Genomic DNA, 11,136 nt, shown 5'->3' on the forward strand with positions numbered 1-11,136 from the left:
CTCGCTTAGATTTGGGTCCCCCTAGATCGCCTTAATGTGGCTTATCAAATCATCACTAGGGATGCCGGAGGACTTATTAACATCAATGATTTGTGAATTTTTATCCTGAGTAGGGAGAGAACAATTGGGACATAACATCTCCTGTGGCGGGTGTCATCAAAAAAGAATTCAGGTAATGCATATGCCAAGGGATAACGCAACCATTACATAGAAACACATCACTATCACGCGGGATAGTTTTTCACACCATGCAAACCCTATCTCCATCACCTCCATCACAAGGTTAATCCTCCATGAGAAGTCCTTAAACTTCCTAGCAGTAGCGAGAGGAGAAACTTAAACCCTAAACAATGTAGAAAAACGAAGAAGAAAAAATATCGAAACCAGAGCTCCCTTCCTTGAAGCTTGGTTTACCTCATTCGTAAATAGGCTTGGCTTTGTATGGGAGACCTGAACGTTATCTGATAAGACCACTACTTATTGCTACAACCATTGACATTAGAAGCTCATAATTTTAGTTGCACTTAATTATCACAATAATCCATTATCCCACTTAGCGGCCACATGTATGTATGTATATTATACTCTTCTGTAAGTGGCTTTCGACCTCCATGCATAGTTTGGCTCTCGACTTTCACTAAGTAGCTTCGTGGAATTTTTTATTTATTAATGATTGCTTAATAATTTTCATGATTTTTTTGTCGCTTTGAAATTAAACCCCTGTTTACCTTATGGGGAGTCCCAACAATGGTCAAATTACAGACTATCATATATTGAGATTCCAATAATAGTTGTATGATGATTATATAGAATTGCTACAAAATAGAAGAGCAGTCATGGTGGACATATTTCACACAAATCATTAGTATATTACCCAAATCAAATCACACGCATATATCACATATTTATGGTGCTTGTGAGATACAACCAACTCCAAATATAAATAGGGAGGTTGAGATATTCTCTCAACATCCACCTACAAATCTGCAACTAATTATAAATAATACATGGAAGAATTATCTTCCAACACTCCCGCATAATTCTGCAACTAATTCTAAATAATACATGGAATAATTATCTTCCAACACTCCCACTTAATTCTTACATACACAATTACAACACACATGATAACAATAAAAATAATCTTTGTCTTACTGGTCTTCATCAACAACTCTACCCACTCTGCAGTCATCTGGACTCTGCTCTTTCTTTCTCCACATCTTCAAGCTTACCTTACGACTCATTTAAAGTACACCTGCTTCTGACCATCAATAATGAACTTTGCAAGATCAACAATATTGACAACTCGGCTCGTCAGGGCTTTCGCGATAAGAGTTGTCAAGTGATGAACCATCCTATGGACCAATCACCATCTGTCGGATATTTCATTTTCGGCTATCCATTAGTGGCTAGGAAAATGGTCTGAATATTGAATGCATTCAAGAGTTGATATAACAACTTGACCTACTTCACACACGTGGATCTCATACTGTATGCTGTAGCTGACGCTCTCAGAGCACGACGGGTCACACCAACTTGCCTTATTAAGAACTATCTGTGACTAATGCTCACGAAGCACGACGAGTCACATTAATCTGTTGAATAATTGGCCTGTTCTTTATGGTTTTGCATCATTTGAATTTTTCACAATATAATAACATACTACAACTTTAATAAAACTGCACCATAAAAAAAACTACTCACAATTTTTTTTATATAACTCAATGCAAATCACCCAAAATTGGTGTCTTCCTTAAATGTGATCACTCCAACCACATTTGAGAACAAATATATATATATGATACACCATTGAAACATATCATTTCACCATTCATCTTTTAAGGCCCCAATATTGACAAAACGTATCTAGAAAAAGGAAATCCATAAGCAATAGCGTTGAATTGTCATTTGACCTAAACTTGAAGGAGTTCATTCAATGTTTCCTTTTGGTACCTTTTCTTTGCTCACACTGTTCACCATAATGGATAAATGAAACAACTGGAGTGAAAGTCAAATTGGCTAAAAATTCTATAGATCTGATGGATAAGAACAAGTTCGTATGGGATTCCACTGTGAGCAGCAATCTTTGAACTTCAAATTCCTGTGCATACTGTTTATTCTTCATGCGCATATCTTTGATGTAGATGACATTGCATCCGTGACCATGAGACAAAAAGTTATACAGCGGCATGGCCCATCTCTTCATCCAGTAGCATCGACACGCTGAACATGTCAAGAAACTCAAAGCTCATCTTTGCGTCTTTACGCTGTAAGGCGTTTCCCTTTGGAAAAGACTCCCCTGATTGCCACTCTCCACTGTTTTTCACCATTGATATTTGTGCTAGATTATTGAAGTATTATTCACCGTCCATGTGAGTTTTGGTTGGTTACCCTTTTTCATTGGTTATACAGTATAACAGCTTTTGTTGTGGCTTACCTTGTTTATTTTTAAATTTGAGTTTCCTGAAAATGGGAGGAATCCTCGACAAATTGCACGCCAATAAAGTGACAACAAATGAATGTGAAAAGATGGGGACCGGAGTCGATCACGAGTCTATGACTACAATACGGAAGATTCGCAGCAATTCATCTGAGCCGTTCGGAGATCTATTTAAGCCACCCAATGTTCTCCTTCAATTCCCCCCTTCATTTCATTAACATCGTTAGCTTGTTTATGCCCCTCTGTATTACATTTTATTCTGCGAGTCCCTGTTTTTTTCTTTCAACATACATTGCCTCCTTTCCTATTGCATTCGCTCTTCTCCCCATATTCAACATATCTGGTATTCTTTAGAGCCAATCTTCTTTGATTCTTCTGAAATTGTTGGAGTTTTATAATTGGAACATAATTATCTTGTTTTGATGCCTTTGATGTGCATATACTTCAGTGTATCGGGATGATAATTTTTTGGTATATGTATTGCAGAGTCATCCATAATGGTGCTGGCTGAGAATCGACTCGTGACAGAGCAGGGCCCTCGATTTGACTGCCTTCTGTTTGGTGAGCATCACACTTCTTTCTTTGGCTTTTAAGTTTTTCCCTTTTCAATGGTATTAAGCTAAAGCTGTATGTATTCGTTTCTGATTCCAATCCGCTGTTCTAGATCTGGATGACACATTATATCCCTTAAGCTCTGAACTAGTTGCAGCATGCACCAACAACATTAGAGGTAATCTTGTAGCTAATCTGCCCCTAAAAAATTGTGTAATTTCAGTGTTCTTTTGATGGAAATGTTAATCTTTAGATTTTAATCTAAACCAGAGTCTGAAATGCAACCCAAAAAGCTTGGAGTTGCATATTTAGATTGCCACCGAATAATTTCTTGGAATTTATGTGAGCTTGTTATATGCATCTCCAACTTTGCAACTTGAAGGTGATCAGACCCAGATGGACTATGGGCTTAGTGTTCATATTCAACACGCCCAATATATTGTCTGTAACTAACGCACTGTTGCACACACAGAGTTGGATCACCCCACCCGTACTGGGGTTGTAGATGCAATTAAGACTTCTCTTAAGCCATTGAGGTAACATTTGAGGTTTGAATTGTGTGTGTGATCTGGTTGTTGTGTGATAGATTATGTGAATCAAAAACTGGGAGTTGAAAAGAGCAGAGTCCCTGACTTGAGCAAGAGAGCTGTATAAAACTTATGGGACAACCATGGCCGGACTCAGGGTAAGCATTCAATCCCTATTGTTTCATGTAATTCAACATGGTATTTCAACTTTTAAGGTTAAAATGACTGATTTTTAGCATTGGGAGTCTTCTGTAGCTGATTACTGAGGAATTCAGCAACCCCCTTATGTGTCATTGGTTAGCAAGTAGCTTAAGAGTGGGGTCCCTTATGTGTCATCGGTTAGCAAGTAGCTTAAGAGTGGGGTTATGAGCTGCTTTCAATCAGAACCTGCTTCCTGGAATGACTGCAGAACATACTGCAAAACATCTGAGACATACTATCCATAATTACTCCATGGTTTTCTATGATTTTACTGTCCACTACTCTGCTAGGATACCTTTTGCAAATTCATGAGACTAAAACCCTGTTTCTCATCTATGGTCTTTAAGCCTCAAGGAACTCTCTTCTTGCTCCGCAAATGATAATATATGAATGCAAATGTAAGGTGTTCTAGATGTCTTTATTTAATAATTACTATCAATATCAATTTCTAAAATATGGAATTATGATCAACGTTATGGCTAGGAATTGCAATTGGATTGAGAACCTTTTTCTCAACTTTCATGTTCATGAATTCCTTGCATATTTTGACTGTATTCTTTGTTCTACGTAGGCAGTGGGCTATGAATTTGACTATGACGATTACCACAGGTATCTAATAAATCTTGTATCATCTTCTGGTTGGTAAATTTACAGCTATCTAACGTTTCAACTTTCGACAAAATCAAAGAAAATGCCAGTGATTTGACTTCCATTGTTTAGACTGTTTGGAATACCATTGATTGCTTTTGGCCTTACATTCTATCCTGTTTCGCTCACTGGAAACAAACATTTCTTATACAGTTTTGTTCACGGAATATTGCCATATGAAGATCTTAAACCAGATCCTATGCTGAAGAACTTGTTATTAAGCATGCCTCAGAGGAAAATTGTAAGATCATATAGATCCCTTCAAATTCTTTTTACGATGATATTAAATGAAGTCCTAGGTTTTGTTTGGAAACTTATTAGCTTGCTCGTTAACCGCTTGCAACTCTATTCTACAAAAACAGATATTTACAAACAGTGACAAAGTTCATGCTGCAAAGGTCCTTAACAGGCTGGGATTGGAAGATTGTTTTGAAGGCATAATATGCTTTGAGACACTTAGTCCTCTTTCAAATATTACCGAAAGCAATAATGAATGGAATATGCCCGCTAATAACTCTAAAAGCCCGAAGACATCCATAATTTGCAAGCCCTCAAAAGATGCCATGGAGCAGGCTCTTCACCTTGCAAACGCTGATCCTCAAAAAACGGTATGGTAACAAAGATTTTGATGGCCATTTTCCTTCAGCTATCCATTTTTTCATGAAAAGATTGACTCATCCAGGTACCGTAAAAATTTTATACCAAATCCCCCTTAGTAAACAAAGAAGGATAGCTAACACCTCTGCTTTGGCCCCAGTGTGAGGGTACAGGGGTATCCTATAGCGATACGTTTTCTAAAAATGACCATTCTGGCTAAAATCCCCTAGGGTGAATGACCTAGTTGTCTTTTGAGAAGTTATGTTGCAGTGGTATTTTCACAAGAAAAAGATGCATGTTGCTCCAATCATGTCCCACATACTGCACAATTATCAACTTGTCTCTGAAAACAGTCCTTTTTCAATGAGGAGGATCTACAAAGAGAATATTGTATTGAGTCCCAAAACATAAATCTGAAGGTGTGTGATAGAGATGTTTAAATAAGAAAGAGATGTTTGTTAGTCTGATCACATCCCACATACTGATCAATTATACATCTGTTCCCGAACAACCCCTTTTCAGTGGAGAGGAGCTACAAAGGGACTGTTGTACACAATTGTAATCTAGACTCAAACCAATCTGGCAACCTGCAATTCGACATCATCAATTTTTATTTACCTTATGCATGTCATTTCAACAACATCTATTGTAAGAGTTTCTATTTAATCTATTATGTTTCTGTGCAGATTTTCTTTGATGACAGTCCTAGGAATATAGCCACAGTAAAGCGTGCAAGCCTCCATACCGTATTGGTAAAGACCATATAATTGTAAATGGGATAAAAGGCTTTTGTAAAAATACATAATTGGTTGAATCTTCATCTAATTACGTCGTAAGAAATTTCCCTTTGGAAAAGACTCCCTATTTTCCACTCTCCACCGTTTTTCACCGTTGATCTTTGTGTTAGACGATTGAAGTATTATTCACCGTCCACGTGAGTTTTGGTTGGTTACCGTTTTTCACCATTGATCTGTGTGTTACATGATTCAAATATTATCCACCGTCCATGGGAGTTTTGATTGGTTAGAGTAAAATCGTTTTACAGTGTAACGGTTTTTGTTGGGGCTTATAGTTGGTTAGGGTAAAATCTTTATACAGTATAACGGCTTTTGTTGTGGCTTACCTTCTTGGCACTGTGTCAGAGCATGGACTCATTTACATTTACGTTGCCGGCAGAGATGATGAAGATCAAAATCCCTTGCACGACCCGCAGTGGTTTACAATTTGTTTGTAGACCATTACAATTCCCGACATGAACCGAGGACAGGATGAATGCTTTGGTGCTTTCATCAGCGACAATTTTTTCGTTATTAGCCGTGATCTAATCAGGTGGAGTGCGGAAGTTTATGATCCAGAAACAAGGGCATGGACAACACTGGAGACTATGGGAGATAAAGAGAAGGGAAAGGCCCACTGGCATGTCTGGTTGTTTCTTCTTGCAGCAAGGAGTCATGGAATGTGATTCCAATGAAAACGTGTGGAGGGCACTGGGTTCTCTTGCTAAAACCCTTGAAAGGATTTAGTGTTCTGGGAAGATTTTTGTTTACGGTAATGCCGAGAGTAATGTTAAAGTTTGCTATATCTATGAGTCGCGTATATGAACTGCACCAGGAAAGCAAACAGAAATGATTGGGATGTACATAGTATTGAGATTTGAAATTAAGTAACAATGATTACCATATTGTCGTTTGAATAATGTAGTAAGAAATTTCACTTTCTTGTTATCCTTGAAGGAACATTGGTAATAGATTTTGTCAGTTGAATAGCATAGTAAGAAATTTGACATTAATGTTATACTTGAATGAACATTGGTAATAGATTTTAGAGAGTTCCTGCATTAAAAATGATGTTATTTTTTTTGGATGAGTTTAGAGGTGCACAACTGAGCAATGTTGGTTGGTTGTTAAAAATTTCAAAAGTTTTATGGCATCCCAAAATATTCCAGAATACAATTTTACAGAGATTGAAACTCAAAACTTTTTTTAGGTAAATTGTGTGTGGTTATTGATCATTAAATATTTCTATGGCATTCGAGAGGACAATTTTTACCATATTGTCGTTTGAATAATGTAGTAAGAAATTTCACTTTCTTGTTATCCTTGAAGGAACATTGGTAATATATTTTGTCAGTTGAATAGCGTAGTAAGAAATTTGACATTAATGTTATACTTGAATGAACATTGGTAATAGATTATGTTATACTTGAATGAACATTGGTAATAGATTTTAGAGAGTTCCTGCATTAAAAATGATGTTATTTTTTTTGGATGAGTTTAGAGGTGCACAACTGAGCAATGTTTTATGGCATCCTATAATATTCCAGAATACAATTTTACAGAGTTATTTTTTATTAAATATTTCATTTGTTTCATGGTATTCCAGAATACAAATTATGGACCTTAAATTTGTTGCAGTTTCTCGATGCATATCCCTTCTCTTCTCGTTTCATTTTTTTATTTTGCTTCACCAAAATTATACACACTTTGATCAAATCAGAATACTTAAGCCTCCACTTAATGAGTTCTACTCACCATATAGAGTTATTTTTTATTAAATATTTCATTTGTTTCATGGTATTCTAGAATACGAATTATGGACCTTAAATTTGTTGCAGTTTCTCGATGCATATCCCTTCTCTTCTCGTTTCATTTTGTCAATTTTACTTCACCAAAATTATACACACTTTTATCAAATCAGAATATTTAAGCCTCCACATAATGAGTTCTACTCTCACCATCCCATGAGTCGTGAGATTCAGTAGTTTTGATATTTAAGTTTTTTCATAATTAAAGTTTATATGTTTAGCATAATGTTAGATTCTATATTTAGTCTTGTCATGATTTTAGCTTTTATTATGGGTAATTTATATATCCAATTTCAGGTTTTTACTTTCTAGATTCTATATTTAGTCTTGTCATGATTTTAGCCCACAACGACTCAACATGCTATATGTTTTGGATTTTCAAAACAATACTTTTCACCCACAATGACTCAACATGCTATATGTTTTGGATTTTCAAAACAATACTTTCGTTTTATGTTTTGACTAGATCATGAACTAAGGTCATATAAGACATTTTACGATTAATGTAAGAATGTTTAGTTTTTCTCTCATGGAAAAGAAATAAAAAATAAAAAGTTTCATATAGTTAAGAATTATGTTTGCATTTTTTAATACTAGAGAATTTAAAATGATGTTGTTTATTAATTAGGTGAACAAAGTATTACTATAATACAACCTCTAATAATTATAATATGTGTCATGATACATTCAAATAAGCTAACATTATATGGAACACATTTATTAATGTAGTTATGTTAGTTAACTAAAATAAGTTAAAATTTGTAAGTATTGATAAGAGTAAACCATTACTATTATTACTCATAGTAAGAATTAATGGTAGCTCATCATGAAAAATTGAGATAGCCAAAAAAAAATTATAGTGTAATTAAATTATGTTAGGAAAATTATTTTAAATTGAAATTATTAGAATATATTAAAAAATATTTCTTGATAATAAATTAAATTTCTAATATAGTATTACAATATATTAAAAGGAAATAAATATGTATTACAACAAATTACAATGTAGTTGAAGAAATTGAAGGTAGATGTTGAATCATATTAAATAATTTCTTAAATTCAAAAATTTTAATGTAGCGATAATTTTAATATGGTCAATAATAGAAATAATAAATTACAGATTATTGTAAAAATAATAGAATGAGTTCCATGTATTGATCCACCCTTTATTGTACAATTATAAATGAGTAATTGTTAGTGTTGACAACTAGCAAAACCACATTATTAAATGTGGTTGATATACACAGTAAGCTACAACTTAATATATACTATATTATAAACTTATAATAATATTATAAGCTCACAAAAGATTAGAAAATGCAACATATTATTCATATTATAAACCCAAGGGGTTATAAAGCACAACCAAATTAATAAATGTGGTTAATACACACTGGTAAGCTATACCAATCACATACATAAACATATTAGTAAATGTAGTTGAAATAACCCAATAGGCATTAACTGTATAGATTTAACATCCATATTAATATTGATAATGATAGATAGATATAAATAAAAGTAATATTATAAAAATAATAATTATATTATATTATATTATTAAACCCTATCATTATTATAAATCCAGGGTACTAATATTATTAACTCTTTGGAATTTATTGTGAGTATTAAAATGTTTAGATATTTGTTTTCAAATATTCTAATATGATCCCACATCCAGGGTACTAATATTATTAACTCTTTGGAATTTATTGTGGGTATTAAAATGTTTAGATATTTGTTTTCAGATATTCTAATATGATCCCAAATATGATCCCACTGCAGCAGAGAGAGGTGAAAATGTTGGAGAATTCCTAAAACAAAAAATACTTGTGCCATTTTGTCTTCTTTTGAAGTTGAAAATTCTTCAGGAAAAGACGAATTTCTCTATCTCGTAGTTGTTTAAACATTGGGACATAAATAGAAAATGATCTCTAAAACACTAAAGCATGGCACCAATATTTACTAGTCCATTTCAAATTGACATTGAGAAAATAACGTATTACTTTTCAGTACTTGGCAAAACTAACCCATAGAACTTGCTAGAATCCCTACAAACATATGATAAAATATTCAACATCACATCTATCAACATCAGGATCTCTAAAACACTAAAGCATGGCACCAATATTTACTGGTCCATTTCAAATTGACATTGAGAAAATAACGTATTACTTTTCAGTACTTGGAAAAACTAACCCATAGAACTTGCTAGAATCCCTACAAACATATGATAAAATATTCAACATCAGATCTATCAACATCAGTCACGCCAACAAGAGGTATCTGTCTTTTTTTCCAAATTTCCATTCCAGATTGTGCAATGTATCCATCCTTTTTCATTCACTTCTTAGCCTCTCAACTTTGAACTTCATTTTCTGATTCAATAGTGTATCCATTCTTTTTCTACCTTTTCCTATTGTGCCAGAAAAGTTTTTAACTATTTGAGTAATTTGTCCATTCTTTTTGTTTACTAATTGAGCAATGTTTGATATTGTGGGAGCCTTTATCACTGTTGAGGGCAATACCACATTCACTAGGCATTAAAACAACCTCTTTGTTGTCTTTTTGAGGCTGGGAAAATTGAGCAATGTTTGATATTGTGGGAGCCTTTATCACTGTTTAGGGCAATACCACATTCACTAGGAATTAAAACAACCTCTTTCTAAGGCTGGGAAAATGCAGAGAGGTTGATCTTCATATTGGAAATTATAGAGCATACTATTTTTATTACTAAAATTGGGTATGCTTTTCAAAATTTCAAGTCCAGGTTGGGTAAGAACTCAGATTCTGGATGGCAACCAAAGTCTAAAAACAGGGCACATAGGGAGATCCTAGGCATTAACGATATGGATGCTAAGACTCCAAAGATCCCTGGATGGTGCTCACTCTGTGATGTTACCTGCAGCTTAAAGGAAGTTCTTTACAAACAACATGTGTTTGGGAAGAAGCACCAGTCCAGGTTAAAAAAGTTGAAGGAAAAGGGTTCAGAAGATATAGTAAAGCCACAGAAAAAGTAGCCACAAGGACTGGTGGGGTGGTGTTCTCTTTGTGAGATTAGTTGTGGAAGCCTTGTTACACAGCAATTTGTCACCGTTTGTCACTGTCCCTTCTACCCCTCACCCATACACTGGAGGACTCATTCCGGGACCTGTGAGAAGTGACATGGCGTGAAACCACTTGCATCACGTTCCTCTAAGTATGAGCTTCATTTGCCCTGAAGACATCTCCTGCAAAATCTCCATGAAAACAGCTCTTTTTGCATTAGCGCGGGTCCTCAGTTCACTGCCCGCGCCAATGAGGGAAATCCTCTAAAGAGGGCGCGCTATTGGCGCTCTGTCTCAGAGTCGCACTCGCGCCAACCGAATTGAGTAAAGTTTTCAACCACCAAACTCCCGAAGGTTCTCTTCAACCCATTCACCAACTGAATCTATGTTGAGCAAGGATGGTTTGGCTTCGAATCTCCATAGAAAGGAAAGTGGTTTGCCACCTTTCATGGAAGTTTCCAAGTGATAAAGCCAATCCCATGAATAATGTGGTTGATCCTATCTCTTTCTTCTCTATCTATAAAAGCTTGCCTCTATGCC

At 34.9% G+C, this 11,136-nt stretch overlaps 1 pseudogene; it reads left to right on the forward strand.

Moving 5' to 3' along the window:
* Window positions 1-2,651: 2,651 nt before the first annotated feature.
* Window positions 2,652-10,569, forward strand: LOC149250497 (uncharacterized; annotated as a pseudogene).
* The last annotated feature ends 567 nt before the right edge of the window (window positions 10,570-11,136 follow it).

The sequence above is a fragment of the Pinus tabuliformis genome, chromosome 7 (genome assembly GCF_031772625.1).
Source record: "Pinus tabuliformis cultivar Carrire ecotype Pingquan chromosome 7, CPIR1, whole genome shotgun sequence".
In the NCBI taxonomy this organism is placed as follows: domain Eukaryota; kingdom Viridiplantae; phylum Streptophyta; class Pinopsida; order Pinales; family Pinaceae; genus Pinus; species Pinus tabuliformis.